Below are 14236 nucleotides of genomic sequence, written 5' to 3' on the forward strand. Positions count from 1 at the left end.
CAGAGTCTCATTTGTCATTTTTGTCATTTGTTTTTTCTCTCAGATGGCTGCGCTGTCTATCTAATCAGGGGAATGTTTCCTGTCTTTGTTCAACCATTCATCCTTCAAGAGTGATTATTATCATCAAACAGCATTAAAATAGAATCCTTGGAGTCAGCACCCAATCAGCAGAGGGTAGGGAGGGAATAACAGAACACAGACTATGGGAACCACACATGACAGGGTGGGCACCATCTTGTTTGCTATCTATGCGTTATCAGTAAAAATAAACCCAGTGTTCCTAAAAAAGATGGGCCAGATCTAAAATTAAACTGTGTGTTGACATCCACTTCCTACATCAATCAAAATTCCATTCACGCATTTGTATGGTATGCTGGCCATGGGTAACAATCAATCCCCATCCATGGTGCCAACATAACACGCAGGGTTGCTCATGCTTCCTTCATAGGTCAAATTTCTGATGCCAGAATGGCTCTGATGGGATAGTCAAATGATGGGCAAATTGCAGATGTGCCTAGGTTACCGCTCACTTGAAACTGCATTGAAATTGAAAAAATGTGTTAGCTGGTAGTGTCGATTGAAGTCTTTCATCATCTCATGTTTGGGTCCAGACTTCTGTTTTTACTTACATTTATTGGATGCCTGATCAGAACATGTTCTGACTACAGACGTTCTGGGTAAAGTTGGTGGCAAAGTAGGGGGGAAGGGCCGTGAAAATTTTCAAAGAAAATTTTCCCTCTAGAATTTCTGGCCATTTCATCAAAACCCAAAAAACCCTTAATTTTGGGGTTTAGAAAAAATGTGGAAGAGGGTTTCAGATTTTTTTTATTAATACCATTTCATTGAAAACATCAAAAAGCCATATTGTGTTGAAACAATTTAAATGGATTTTTTTTTTTCAAACAGCTCCAGGGCTGAGATCCAGAGCATTGAATTTAGGGCTTTCTATAATTGCTGTGCACTCAGGAACGCAGCTTTCCTGACTCCTCCTCACTTAATATTAATGCAAGGTGTTTCATGGAGAACATAGATCAAATCCAAAATCTTACTGTAAATGTACGGTAATGGCCTTTCCTAGAAGATATGGCTCAACCTTAATTTCCGAGCAGTCAAGCGAAAGTTCTTGTCTGAATATTAATATATTCAGAACATTAAAACACAGAGATTAGATAAACCAATGGGGTGGAGTGGGGTGGGGTGAGAGGAGAATGTGTCTGAGCAGGTAAACGTCCATGGAAATTTCGCAAGGTTGATAGCAGAAATAAACAGATGCCTGGTGATATTTCACTAGCATTGGAGGTTAGGGAAGAACTCCATTGTGCCTCTACTTTTCATTAGGCTAGTACAGTGGTAAGCTAACCAGATAAATCCAGACGGGGCCCACCAGATCCTGTCAATTCATCTCTTAATTACTGCCACGGTGCTCAGTGGCTTAATGTCTACACAAAAAAATCATTGGACTAAGGGTCAAAATTCCCACTGACTTCAATGGATTTTAGATCAAGCCAAAAGGGATAAAATAAGCTTATGAATGCTGAAAGATTTCTATTGGTGGCATTTTTAAAAGGCAACCACGAACTTTTTTAGTTTTTAATGTGTGGTTTGCAAAAAGTTCCCATTTGTCTTTAGTGGCAACCTGTAATTGTTTTTCTCAGGCCTTTGGTGTGAAATTAATTAGGGACACACTTGGAAAACACTTAGCTTATTTAAATGTGAAGCACGAGCTTTTAGTTTCTTTTATCACATGTTTTTCAATTAAAGCAATGTGAGGCTTTGATGCATTTGATCTTCAGATGTTGCAACTTTTATTAGTATTTGTCACCAGTTGGGTTTTTCCTGAAAACTGGCTCATGCAGTCATTCTCCTCTAGATCTGAGTCTACATTGTTGACCTCTGTGTTGCTGAAATCCAGCCATGGGAGGGCTGTTCTACCCCCAGTATCATATGAACTGAGAGTCATTGCTGTTTTCCTAGCAGTGAGGAAAATCCATAGCACCAAATCATCACTGAGGCCAACATCCATCCTTGTTGATACACTCATCAGAGGGGTCCAGGACTAAAAGCATGGAGAATGCACTATCCTTTCCAGTCTAAGTAAGATATCTCCAGCCCAAAGCAGAACCATTTTGAAGGCAAGACAGAGAATTGCTTATTGTGGGCCCAACTGTATTTAGGAGTGCAAAATCACCATGTTAAGAATTTCCATTCGGTCATTTATTTCTGCCTCTCCTAGTGCATACTTATGAAGAAGGGAAGGGAGGTTAAATGAGCAGAGGAAATAATCCAAAGGGAAATGTGCAAAATATCACACGTAATTTTTAGAGCAGTGTGTGACTTTCCCCACAAATACAATGTGACTGTCCAACATGCACTTCCTTTTAAATATGCAAAAGTGTATGAAAGGAGATGATTGGATGGGTGGATTAAATTAGATGGAGGTATGTTACCAACCAAGTGAATCTAGTAGTGGAATGGTTAGGAAAATAAACTCTTGAAAGTAGGAATAAGAGTTCCTCCAGAAAAGGGCTTATTTTCCAGAGAATCACATCCAGACTGGCGCTTTTCTCCGGCTTATCTACAAGCCGGAAAAAAGCGGCAGCCATGTTAATGCAAATGCCGCGAGGGATATTTAAATCCCCCGCGGATTTGCCTATTCCAAAGTGCTACATTTGCATCCCTATTACGGAATAGGGGCCAATGTAGACACAGCCCTCCTGTGAGCAAAATGGAATCAGATGTTGGTTTAATCTAAAGATAGAAATGCATCTGTTAGAACCCCCTACCATTCATAGACAAGGGGTCACCCAAACCATTGCTCTAAGCTACTATTTTAATAGATCTATTATTGCTTTCCAACAAATTTTGAACTTCAAAATATCAGCAGAAACTTCCAGTTCTGAAATTTAAAAAAGAAAACAGGTGCAAGTATGTGCAAACATTTCCAGCAAATGTCCCTGAAACTTTTCCTAATCATCTCTAATATATATAATGTAAAATACATAGTCTTACTTCTGGAATCAGTCAGTATCCCTGGACTTCTCCCTTTTGCCCATATCCATGTTATTACTACCTCTGTAGGGTCTCTTCTTGCTTTCTAATAGGCTCTGCCCTCAGCTCCCATCTTCTGCATGGATCAGATGAGCTACTACTGAAGTAAGATGCTGCTTTCTTTGTTTTGTTTTGTTTTGTTTTGTTTTGTTTTGTTTTGTTTTGTTTTGTTTTGTTTTGTTTTGTTTTAAAAGGGGTAATTTGACCTGCTTTGGAGCCTAGAGCTCTCTTCCAGAGCATAGTTTATAATTCTGGCCTTAAATAGGCTCTGTAATGTGTCATTCACATGTGTGTAGCTGTGTCCGTGTTTTTGACACATGGGTTGGTGTGTCTCATAGCCATGCCTACATCCTGTTGAACAAACAGTGAGGAAGAAAGAAGCAGAGAGAATGGGGATGTGGGAGAGAATGCAGGATTAAATTTATATTATTCTTTATGCGAGTGTGGTGTGTGTGCAAGCTCCCATCAAGTTGGAGTTCAATGAAAATCTTTGTACAAATGGGTACCTTATCCCAGTCTATAGACTCCAGGTTTTCTTCTTTGCTTACTTCTGATAAACATTTGGGAGTAAGTCTGCTGATGTCAATGGAGTTACTGGTGAAAAACTTGTGTGCCTTCAGGTTCCAAGCAAGGCTTGGGCCTCATTGTGCAATCATGGCAAATCCCCCTTGACAGATTGTGTTGAGCAGCACCTGAATCCATCTCTACCTGGGTCCTTGTTCAGACAGGCCACTTCATTCAGTTTGTCCATCATTGGTGATCTTATAGCACTTCCAAAACTTTTGGGGACCATGTGATTGCCTGTTATGTAGCAATATTCTCTGGTAAACATGCTTGTAATTCGTAGGTCTTCTCTCTCACAGTTCCTGCTCACATCTTGTGCTTACTATCTAAATAGACCTCAAAAAAGAAGGGGAAAACAGCAGTGTAGTGATATGCCCAAGACAACACAGCAAATAATGTCAGAGATGGAATTTATTTATACTTTATTTGAGACCAAGGATTCTCTTTCTGTTGTACACAACCTAGCGTGCTGGGGTCTTGATCCATGAGTTGTATTTTAGGAACTAGCACAATACAAATCATGAAGACCAACATAAATCAAATCTCATGACTCTGTCCATTGCCTTAGGCATAAGCTCACACTTATTGCTAGTGATGTCTCTACTGTGAAATAAATCTGGGGGAATCTCTTGACATTAGGCCGTCTCCTTGTATTTCCCAAATTTGACAGTATTTCAGTGTGTCTTAAAATGCTGATGATCCGCAGAATCTTCTTTCAGGGGACACAGACCACTCTGCTTCTGTGGGGACAGCCTCCCCTGAAGGCCCAAGAGGTTTGGAGATGCTTCCAGCCTTGCTTTCAGCAATGGACTCATAGGACTGGAAGGGATCTTAAAAGGTCAGCTAGTCTAGTCCCCTGCCCACACAGCAAGACTGAGAAGCAGGACTTTCAGCCTCCAGCTTCTCAAAGAGCAACTCAAAGAGAAAGGTGAGCTCATTCAGATAAAACAAGAACTGAACACTCCTTGCTCAAAGCAAAGTGCTCAATCAGTGCTGAGCTTCCCTGGGTTGTGGAGGATTGGTGGAGATAGAAGTGCTGAGGCGGCCATATTTGTCCACAGACCACTGTGCCAGAGTCCTGTCAAAGTCAATAATGTTGAAAACATTCAGTATATCAGCTGCAGGGCATTTTGACCAGCTCCCCAGCTCAGTCCTTCACAGCTGGTGCACAGTCTTGATGGTAGAGAAGCAATACATTGGATTTGCAGGCACAAAGAAAGCCTACCCATACTCCAGAATTAGCAAGGGTGGCCTGCTCTACAAAGAAGATAAGATACAGCATGAGCTATTAGACAGAGCACTGCATGGAGAATCAGGATCTCTGGATTCTATTTCCAACTCTGCCAATGACCTGCAGGTGCCCTTGGATATGTCACTTCACCTCTTTCTGCCTCTGTTTGCCCATCTATAAAATGGGGATAATGACATTGACCTCCTTTGCAAAGGACTTATAAATCTGCATATGAAAAGTGTTGCATAATGCCCAGCTTTTGTAAGGAGGCACTTCCTCCAAACATCTGTATGGAGAGCATCCCAACAGTTGCCAAGCTAATATGAGCTACCCCAATGTTGTCCTAGCCATCTGAGACCCCCAATGGCATATAAATCCACTGGTCCTCCTTTAGGAAAAGGGTCCACTTCCAGCTTAGCCAGCATTTTGGAAGTTCCTGTGGTGCGGTGTATAATTGCTGATGAGAATTTGCTTCAGGTTGGTGGGTTGTATGTGCGCGAGGACTGGTCTACCACCCACGGCCTGTGAAAGTGAGGGATCATTGTCCAGGATGGGTTGTAGATCACTGATGATGCGTTGGAGAGGTTTTAGCTGAAGACTGTAGGTGATGGCCAGTGGTGTTCTGTTGGTTTCTTTCTTGGGCTTGTCTTGTAGTAGGAGGCTTCTGGGTACACGTCTGGCTCTGTCAATCTGTCTCCTCACTTCCTCGTGTGGGTATCATAGTTTCAAGAACCCTTGGTGAAGATCTTGTAGGTGTTGGTCTCTGTCTGAGGGGTTGGAGCAAATGCCGTTGTACCTTAGTGCTTCGCTGTAGACAATTGATCGTGTGGTGTGTCTGGGATGGAAGCTGGAGGCATGAAGATAGGCATAGCGGTCGGTAGGTTTTCAGTACAGGGTGGTGTTTATGTGACAGTCACTTATTTGCACCGTGGTGTCCAGGAAGTGGATCTCTTGTGTAAACTGGTCCAGGCTGAGGTTGATGGTGGGGTGGAAGCTGTTGAAATCGTGGTGGAATTCTTCCAGAGTCTCCTTCCCATGGGTCCAGATGATGAAAATGTCATCAATGTAGCGTAGGTAGAGAAGGGGCATTAGTGGATGAGAGCTGAGGAAGCGTTGTTCCAGGTCATCCATGAAATGTTGGCATATTGTGGGGCCATGTGGGTGCCCATAGCGGTGCCACTGGTTTGAAGATATACATTGTCACCGAATCTCAAATAGTTGTGTGTGGGGATAAAGTCACAGAGCTCAGCCACCAGTTGTGCTGTGGCATCATCAGGGATACTGTTCCTGACAGCTTGTATTCCATCTACATGTGGGATGTTTGTGTAGAGAGCCTCTACATCCATGGTGGCTAGGATGATGTTTTCTGGAAGATCACCAATGCACTACAGTTTTCTCAGGAAATCATCAGTGTCACAGAGATAGCTGGGAGTGCTGGTGGCATCGGGGCTGAGTAGAGAGTCCACATATCCAGACAGTCCTTCAGTGAGAGTGCCAATGCTCGAGATGATGGGGCGTCCAGAATTTGCAGGTTTGTGGATCTTGGGTAGTAGATAGAATAACTGCAGTCGGGGCTCTAAGGCTGTGATGATTTGTTCCTGTGCTTGTGTAGGGAGTGTCCTGAACAGATGGCTCAGCTCATTAGTGGTGTCATGAAGATGAAGTGGGTCTTTGCCCATGAAAGCTTATACTCCAATACATCTGTTAGTCTATAAGGTGCTACAGGTCTCCTTGTTGCTTTTGCAGATCCAGACTAACACAGTTACCCCTCTGACACTTGAAGGAAGAGTGTTCTTCATTCAACTTCCTGCAGCATAGACACCACCAAAAGTCGGGTTAAGGTACTTGGACATCAGTTATGCAAGTAATGTAACTGAAGCGTATCTTAATTTAACTTTGTCCCACAGGGTAGATTTACCTATATTGATCTGAATAGAATCACCGGCTATGTCTACGCTGGCATGATTTTCCGGAAATGCTTTTAACGGAAAAGTTTTGGCAGGACGCTTTTCCGCAAAAGCACTTTTTGTGGAAAAGCGTCCATGGCCAATCTAGATGCACTTTTCCGCAAAAAAGCCCCGATCGCCATTTTTGCAATCGGGGCTTTTTTGCAGAAAAGAAATCTCTGCTGTCTACACTGGCCCTTTTGCGCAAAAGTCTTTCGGAAAAAGACTTTTGCCTGAATGGGAGCAGCATAGTATTTCCTCAAAAGCACTGACAATCTTACATGAGATCGTCAGTGCTTTTCCGGAAATTCAAGCGGCCAGTGTAGACAGCTGGCAAGTTTTTCCGCAAAAGCAGATGATTTTGCGGAAAAACTTGCCAGTCTAGACACAGCCACCCTGTATGGAATCTGTCTGATGTAGAAAGAAGCAGGTTTTGCTCCTGTCTCTGATGAAAGAGACCTTTACAGTCAGGTCTAAACTATGGAATTGTATAGGTATAACAATTTCATTCAGGGATATGAAAAAAATCACATCTCTTAGCAACATAGTTATACCAACCTAATCCCACATGTACACAGTGCTGTGTTGGCAGGAGAGCTTCTTCTGTTGACATAGCCACTGTCTCTTGGGGAGGTGGGTTGAGTATGTTGGTGGAAGAGTTCCCTCCCATTGGGTAGGGCATTGCCATTAAAGCTTGGTGCAGCCTTGTTCTCTGCCTCTCACCAGATTACTCCAGAGTGCAGTCAAACTGGATGCAGTGATAGCTGCACCTGGAGCTGCACCTTTTGGCAGTGTTCTCCGCCTGTACTTGCCTTCTATTAAATTCTCACTCCCAGTCCCCTTTGTGATGTGGAAAGGGAGCTGCTGACATTGGTATCTCTGACATTAAAGCTTCTGCTGCTGGAATGTCTAGGTTAAGCAATCCAGGAACAAAAGGTTCACAGTGTATGCCGGACCTTTATTTTTAAAAGAGTGTAGTAAGAATGGAAATCCCCAAAATTTGCAGCATGAACCTTTTTCCCGGACCAATTCCGGTTTTAAACTGGAGTCATTATGCACTATTTCTATTTAATCAGGGTGGATCAGAGGGGCAGAGGTGAGCATGAAATGGGGAGACATTGGTTTTTATTTTTGTTTTTTCCCCCCTGGGGGGGGATTGACCTGATTGGAGGGATCATGGCTTATGGTGGGTAAACAGGTTTGGATAGGATTTAAAGCCAGTCCAAACAATTACCTACATTCAAACTCTCCTGGAAGGTGATAGAAATGTAGCCGTGTTAGTCTGGTGTAGCTGAAACAAAATACAGGACTATGTAGCACTTTAAAGACTAACAAGATGGTTTATTAAATGATGAGCTTTCGTGGGCCAGACTCTGGCCCACGAAAGCTCCTCATCTAATAAACCATCTTGCTAGTCTTTAAAGTGCTACATAGTCCTGTATTTTGTTTCTCCTGGAAGGATGAGTTTAAAAAGTCTGAGTGTTTGTTCATGATTGCGTACTTCTGCACTCCTAGATTCTTGGCACAAAAAGAAACAGAAGAAATAAAATATAACAGGAATTATGGCAACATATCTGGCCTAATCAGAAGCAGGAAGCACCAGAAAACCAACCTGCCAACTGTTTGTCACATGCAGTGTTGTAGCGCTGTTGATCCCAGGATATTAGACACAATATATTCACCCAAATTGCATGTCTAACCATTCATCACAACGTTGTCAGCTAAATTAGAAACTCTGTTTCAAGTGAAATTCTGTCATCTTGAAAAAATAATTCCAAATTGGAACTAAAAGTCAACTCTTAGAAATTCCAAGAAACAACAAATTCAATTTGGGACCATCAAAACATTTCTTATCAACTTTATCATCAATTACATATTTATATATTATAATATTATATGGATATCATGTGATATTAAAATGTAAATCAAAACAAAGTGAATCTGACTGAAGTTGAAATGAAATGGCTTGATGTTCCCATTGAAAATTCAATCAAAATCAACACATCCCCCCCCAAAAAAATATTTTTATTTTGACAAGCCTACTTTTCTGCAAAAAACTGTTTTTTGTCAAGCTTTTCAACCAGCTTCAATCCTAGCCCAAGGCCTGTTTCTTATTCATGTGAGGAGCCTTCATCCTATGAGCTGTTCTATTGAATTCAGTGGAACTGTTTGCATGAGGCAGGACTATTCAAATCAGAAAAAGTTGCTAATTCGGATTCTGGTTCTTTTTTTCTGTAACACCAATTTCACTGATGTCTCCTAATTCATACCAGTGAGATCTAGCTCCAAGTTTCTATAGTGAAAGATCATAATTCTAGTCACACAGTGTTTTTTTACACAAGTCTAAAGCCATTGATTTATCCTTGGTGACAGGAAAATGGGGCCAAAAGGTTTTGGATAGGTTTTGGTAGTTTACTGGACAAAAATGTTAATGGATAGAAAATTAGAAAAGCTCTTTAACCAGCAAAGTTCTATTTTGTTATCCTGTCGATCACTCCAGTTCCAGATTCCATAAAAATCGCAACATATATTTGAAAATAAAGTGCCATAATTACCACTCATATTGCTAATCCTTCCGCCAGCAAAGACTGTGTTGCTGAAGTGATCGAATGGAGATCAGTGCTAGTAAGGATATTTAGATCCTAACATTTGGTTTGGCCTATTATAAAAAGAGACAACTTCAAAATTTGGATCTGCAACTTGGCTTGAATTTTACAGGTTTGGGGCTGTAATACTGGCTTTGGGGCTAGTTACTGCTCTAATCTACCCACTTCTTTTAGCTGAGTTTTTTAATGTAAACAGAATGATCAGACCAAGGAATAGTTCCAAGGATTGTATGTAGGCAAAAATTATAAAAGCTTTTGAAGGCAAAAATAATCCATCACACTTCTTATCTCATTTAAATGCTGGGGTTTGAGCAATGGTTTGCTCCTATGGCCCTGTTTCTCTTTCTGGTGGTTCCTGCAGGGAAAAATATTAATTCTGGATCATAGTTCAGAATAAAATTTTATCAATGTCAAGATTCCTCCTGGACAAGAAAAACATGACTGTGATCTGAATCTCAGACTGACTCCAGAAGGCTGGATATTGGCAAACTCTGAGGTGCTTGTTTGTTTTTGTTGGTCTGTCATGCAAAATTTCAAGTCTACAAAGGAAAATGCATTCAGTGTACAAGGGACTGATTGAGCATGCCTGCAAACTGTAACCATTGTGACAAACGGCCCAAATGGACACAATAATGTTGAGTGGACCAGAAAACCACAAATGACCTGCAATAATTTCTCAGCCAGGCAGCAGAGGCAGTTGATCAAGGTACAAAATTCACAGGGACATAAAACACATCAGTCTTAGCACCTTGGAACTCTGTCAAAAGCTTTGTGGTTGGCCATACCTCTGGACCTCTGTAAAATGATTGCAACAGAGATCTGTGTGTATATCCCTGAAGAGTCCTTCAATTCTTCCAGTACAATCTATTCTCCTAAACCAAAAACATTCAAAAATGAGAATTTTTGAAAATATATGTTCAATAAAAATAATTGTGAAAAAATTCAAAGAAAGGGGAAATTGTTCCTTCTTGGAAACTATGGAACAAAAAATTACTTCATGAAAATGTCCTTTTTTTAAAAAAAAAATTTAACCAAGTCTAATATGCATATTGCCTCTGACTTTCATTTAGAACTGGATGCTTACACCAAACAGCAAAAATCTGACCAAAAAACTTGAGCTTTCCGCTGGAAAGCAGTCACATCTATTCTGTGCATACAAATGCAGAAGTAATAGAATTATGTGTGGGTGAATGTTATTCATTGAATTATTTATTCAGCACATCATTAATTTAATTGAATAAATTATTTCACAAATTATTTAACTAGATTTACATAACCTGTATGCTTGCAGAATTTCATGTGCAAGGTGGCATTTTCATGCACCAGACCCATTTAGCATGCACAACTGCAAACACTGAGTTGTGGACGAGATAGAGGGGGCAACAACAGAGGTTCTATGAAAATGAGATGATGGTGCTTTTGTGTGTGTGTGTGTGTGTGTGTGTGTGTGTGTGTGTTTAATGTTGACTCTGCATTCAAAGCAGATATCTTCCCAGGCCTCACAAGGATCACAAATAAAGCTGGACAGAAGAGTTTTCTCTTTCACAGAAGGAATACATGAAATCCGATTTCATTCCAATTCAGAAAAAATGAAACTTTGTGACTTTTTTGGAATGATCCTTGAGCAATGCATGACCTTCCGAGTGTGCTTAGGAGCCAAAGGCCTCACAATACTGGGAACTCTAGCTGCTGAGAAGCTACAACTCCCGATCCAGGCAAACTGCTCTCCATCTGTCCATCTGGACTGTTGAAGAACTGAGAGTTGAGAGGCTGATAGTCTGGACTCCCCAGGAGGTGACCAGGAAGACTGCTAATGAGCTAGGAATATGAGCTGTCAGGATTGGATCTGCCAGAAATCTCTCTCTGACCTTCTCCTGCCTCCTTCTCCCCACTGTCCATTAGAATTTAGTTGAAATTGACAATCTGGAATTCTTTGATTTTGGTGAATCAACAAATTCTGACCAAAATTATTCAAAAATGTCTCAGCCACCTCTAATCGCTAATGAACACACTTCTTTAAGCCACAGCATTGATGTCAACTGAACCTTGAATGTAGAGAGATTCTGAAAACATAGTGGATCAGAGCCCCAGCTGGCATACATCAGATAAACCAGTGGAGCTATGTCTATGCACACGACCCCTCAGAATATCTTGACCTGACACAAAGTCCAAAGAGAAGACTGAGCTATGGATGCAAGTGCAGTGCACTGACCCCATTCTCCACCCTTACCATCCATCACTTAGCGCTGATCTTTTATTCTACCAGTGTGTCAATCACCATTTCAGTTAGTTAGTAGGAGAAGATAGCACCCGATAGGCCATTTGATTGTGGATAAATTTGGCAGAAGAGGTTAAAGACCTCCGGATTTTGGATACATGAACAAATCAGCAGACCTACAATTTTCATTATTCACCTTCTAGTGCACAAAGTGATATGACTCACTGGATCACAAAAGTGATCAAATAGATTTGTTGCTAATAATTCTTTCCTTAACCCATTCTCTAGCACTGTAGGTTTGACGGCATCCCTTGCACATGCCTTGATAGCACATTGGCTTTAATTGTGCTTAGGCATAAGCCTCAGAAGTTTGTGGGAATTAATATACTTTCACAGCTATATTTTAATGGTTGCCTTTATCAAGACAGTGACCCTCGCCAGCTATTCTACCTCTCCTCCTCTCACAAGTACGGCATTTGAACCATACCAAAAGAATTGCCTGGAGCCAGTCTCCAATTTCCTAATCCATCTCTCCCTGAATGATAAATTGTCCTGTAATATTCTGCTGGGATCATGTGCTTGATCTTCAATGTGTCGTTAATGCCTAATGAGCTCATGGCGCCATTTATTGTTTTATGGGTAAGTCATGATTATTCATTAACTAATGCAGCAACACATGACAGTTCCAGGTTTTGTTTCAGGAAACATGTGGGGGGGAATAACATGGCAAGGACCCACAAACTCACCGGTGATCGAGAGTAACAAGAACAGTGTGTGTGAGATGTGGAGGGAGGCACAGTGGCAGGCTATGTATGGGCTTTTGATCCAGGTCTGAAGTTGTCTTGCTGGGAAGAACTTGTAAGTGGAAGGAAAAGGGTGTGTTTGTGGCTCAGGACATAAAAGAATTGGGTTTGATTCCCAACTCAACCACAGACTCCCTGTGTGACTTTAAATGAATTATTTCATCTACCTTGCACTTCAGTGGAGAAAATTACTTCAGTACGTCACATCAAGGGCATTGAAGTATCAAATCCAGTAGTGGTTGCATGGTACTTAGCTACTGGTGTTGAGGACTTTTACTGGTACCTGGACAGAGATTTCATCCTAGGGTAGCTGGGGGTAGGAGTAGGAAAGTGACAGAGATGCAGGTGTTGGCTGCTGTATGTCCATGTCACTACTGTATGAGGCTCATCTAGCTACACTGAAGAGAAGAAGACTCCATAAACCAAGTGAGAGACAAACAGAACTAGTCATAATGGAGAAGTAAGATTTGAGAGGCAAGGACGGCAAACAGGAAAGACATTTCAGAGAGATGAAATTTGCACAGAGGAAAAATAAATCTCAGCTTTCTACTTGTCCACACCTTCTTGGAATGGGCTGGAGCAGAATATAGAGATAGAACTGGCAGGTGGGGAAGCAAGGGTTACAAATGCTGAACTACATTAATCTGGAGGATATTCCAGACTTCATTCTGGGAGATTCAGCAAAGAGGGTGCCAGAGCCCTGTGAGACTGATGTTTATAGGGTATTTTGTGTATCTTTTTCTGATTATTTTGTCAGAAGAGGCTTTTCCAACAATTGGCCCATCTAGACTGGGCCAAATATCAAAAAAAAAAAACCCTTATTTTGAAAGCCCCTTTCTTCCTCAGAGAACGAGGAATACAGCGGCTTCCAAAACAGTGCGTTTGCTCTTCCACATGAAAAAAAGAGGAAGAGCAAACATGTTCCCTGGATGAGGTAAAGTTTTTTCAAGATATCCTGCAGTCTAGCCATACCCTGAGGCTGTGTCTAGATTGGCAAGTTTTTCTAGAAAATCATCGGCTTTTCCGGAAAAACTTGCCAGCTGTCTACACTGGCCGCTTGAATTTCCGTAAAATCATCAGTGCTTTTCTGGAAAAACTATGCTGCTCCCATATAGGCAAAAGTCTTTTTCTGAAAGACTTTTGCGCAAAAGGGCCAGTGTAGACAGCACAGTACTGTTTTCTGCAAAAAAGCCCCGATAGTGAAAAAGGCGATCGGGGCTTTTTTGCGGAAAACCGCGTCTAGATTGGCCACGGACGCTTTTCCACAAAAAGTGCTTTTGCAGAAACTCATCCTGCCAATCTAGACACACTTTTCCGAAAATGCTTTTAACAGAAAACTTTTCTGTTAAAAGCATTTTCGGAAATTCATGCCAGTGTAGATGTAGCCTGCATGTATGAAGATGACTTCACTCTGATTTTCTGTACCTAAGTCTAGGGTCTTTTTGGATTGACATCCCCAGCTAATGTACAGTATCTACCAGGAGGCTACTGGAGGCTTGTCTGAACAGTTTTTGTATTGCTGTAATTATATTGGTTTAGAAAATCTACCAGCATAGGCATGTTTGTATGGGTATAACAGCATCCATTTGAGGGATTGTACTGCTATAACTATATCAGATTCTAAACAGATAAATGTGTAACCCTTCCGTCGGGAAGACCCGGCAGCAACCAGGGCCGGGTTCAATATGTAGGGGTCCATCTCACACAGAACCAGCTCAAGCCCCCACTCAGTAACCTGGGAAATTCCTGCACCCCTGGGCACCTTTGAGAGGCAATGCTTCCCTGCTTGCAAGCACGGAGTCTGAGTGTAGAAAAAAAAC

The 14236-nt window shown here is 41.5% G+C and overlaps 1 pseudogene; it reads right to left on the minus strand.

Annotated features, from left to right (window-relative positions):
* Positions 1-5257: 5257 nt before the first annotated feature.
* On the minus strand, positions 5258-6204 carry LOC149520660 (uncharacterized; annotated as a pseudogene).
* Positions 6205-14236: the final 8032 nt, after the last annotated feature.

This window comes from Pelodiscus sinensis, chromosome Z (genome assembly GCF_052426305.1).
Source record: "Pelodiscus sinensis isolate ZL-2025 chromosome Z, ASM5242630v1, whole genome shotgun sequence".
Lineage (NCBI taxonomy): Eukaryota > Metazoa > Chordata > Testudines > Trionychidae > Pelodiscus > Pelodiscus sinensis.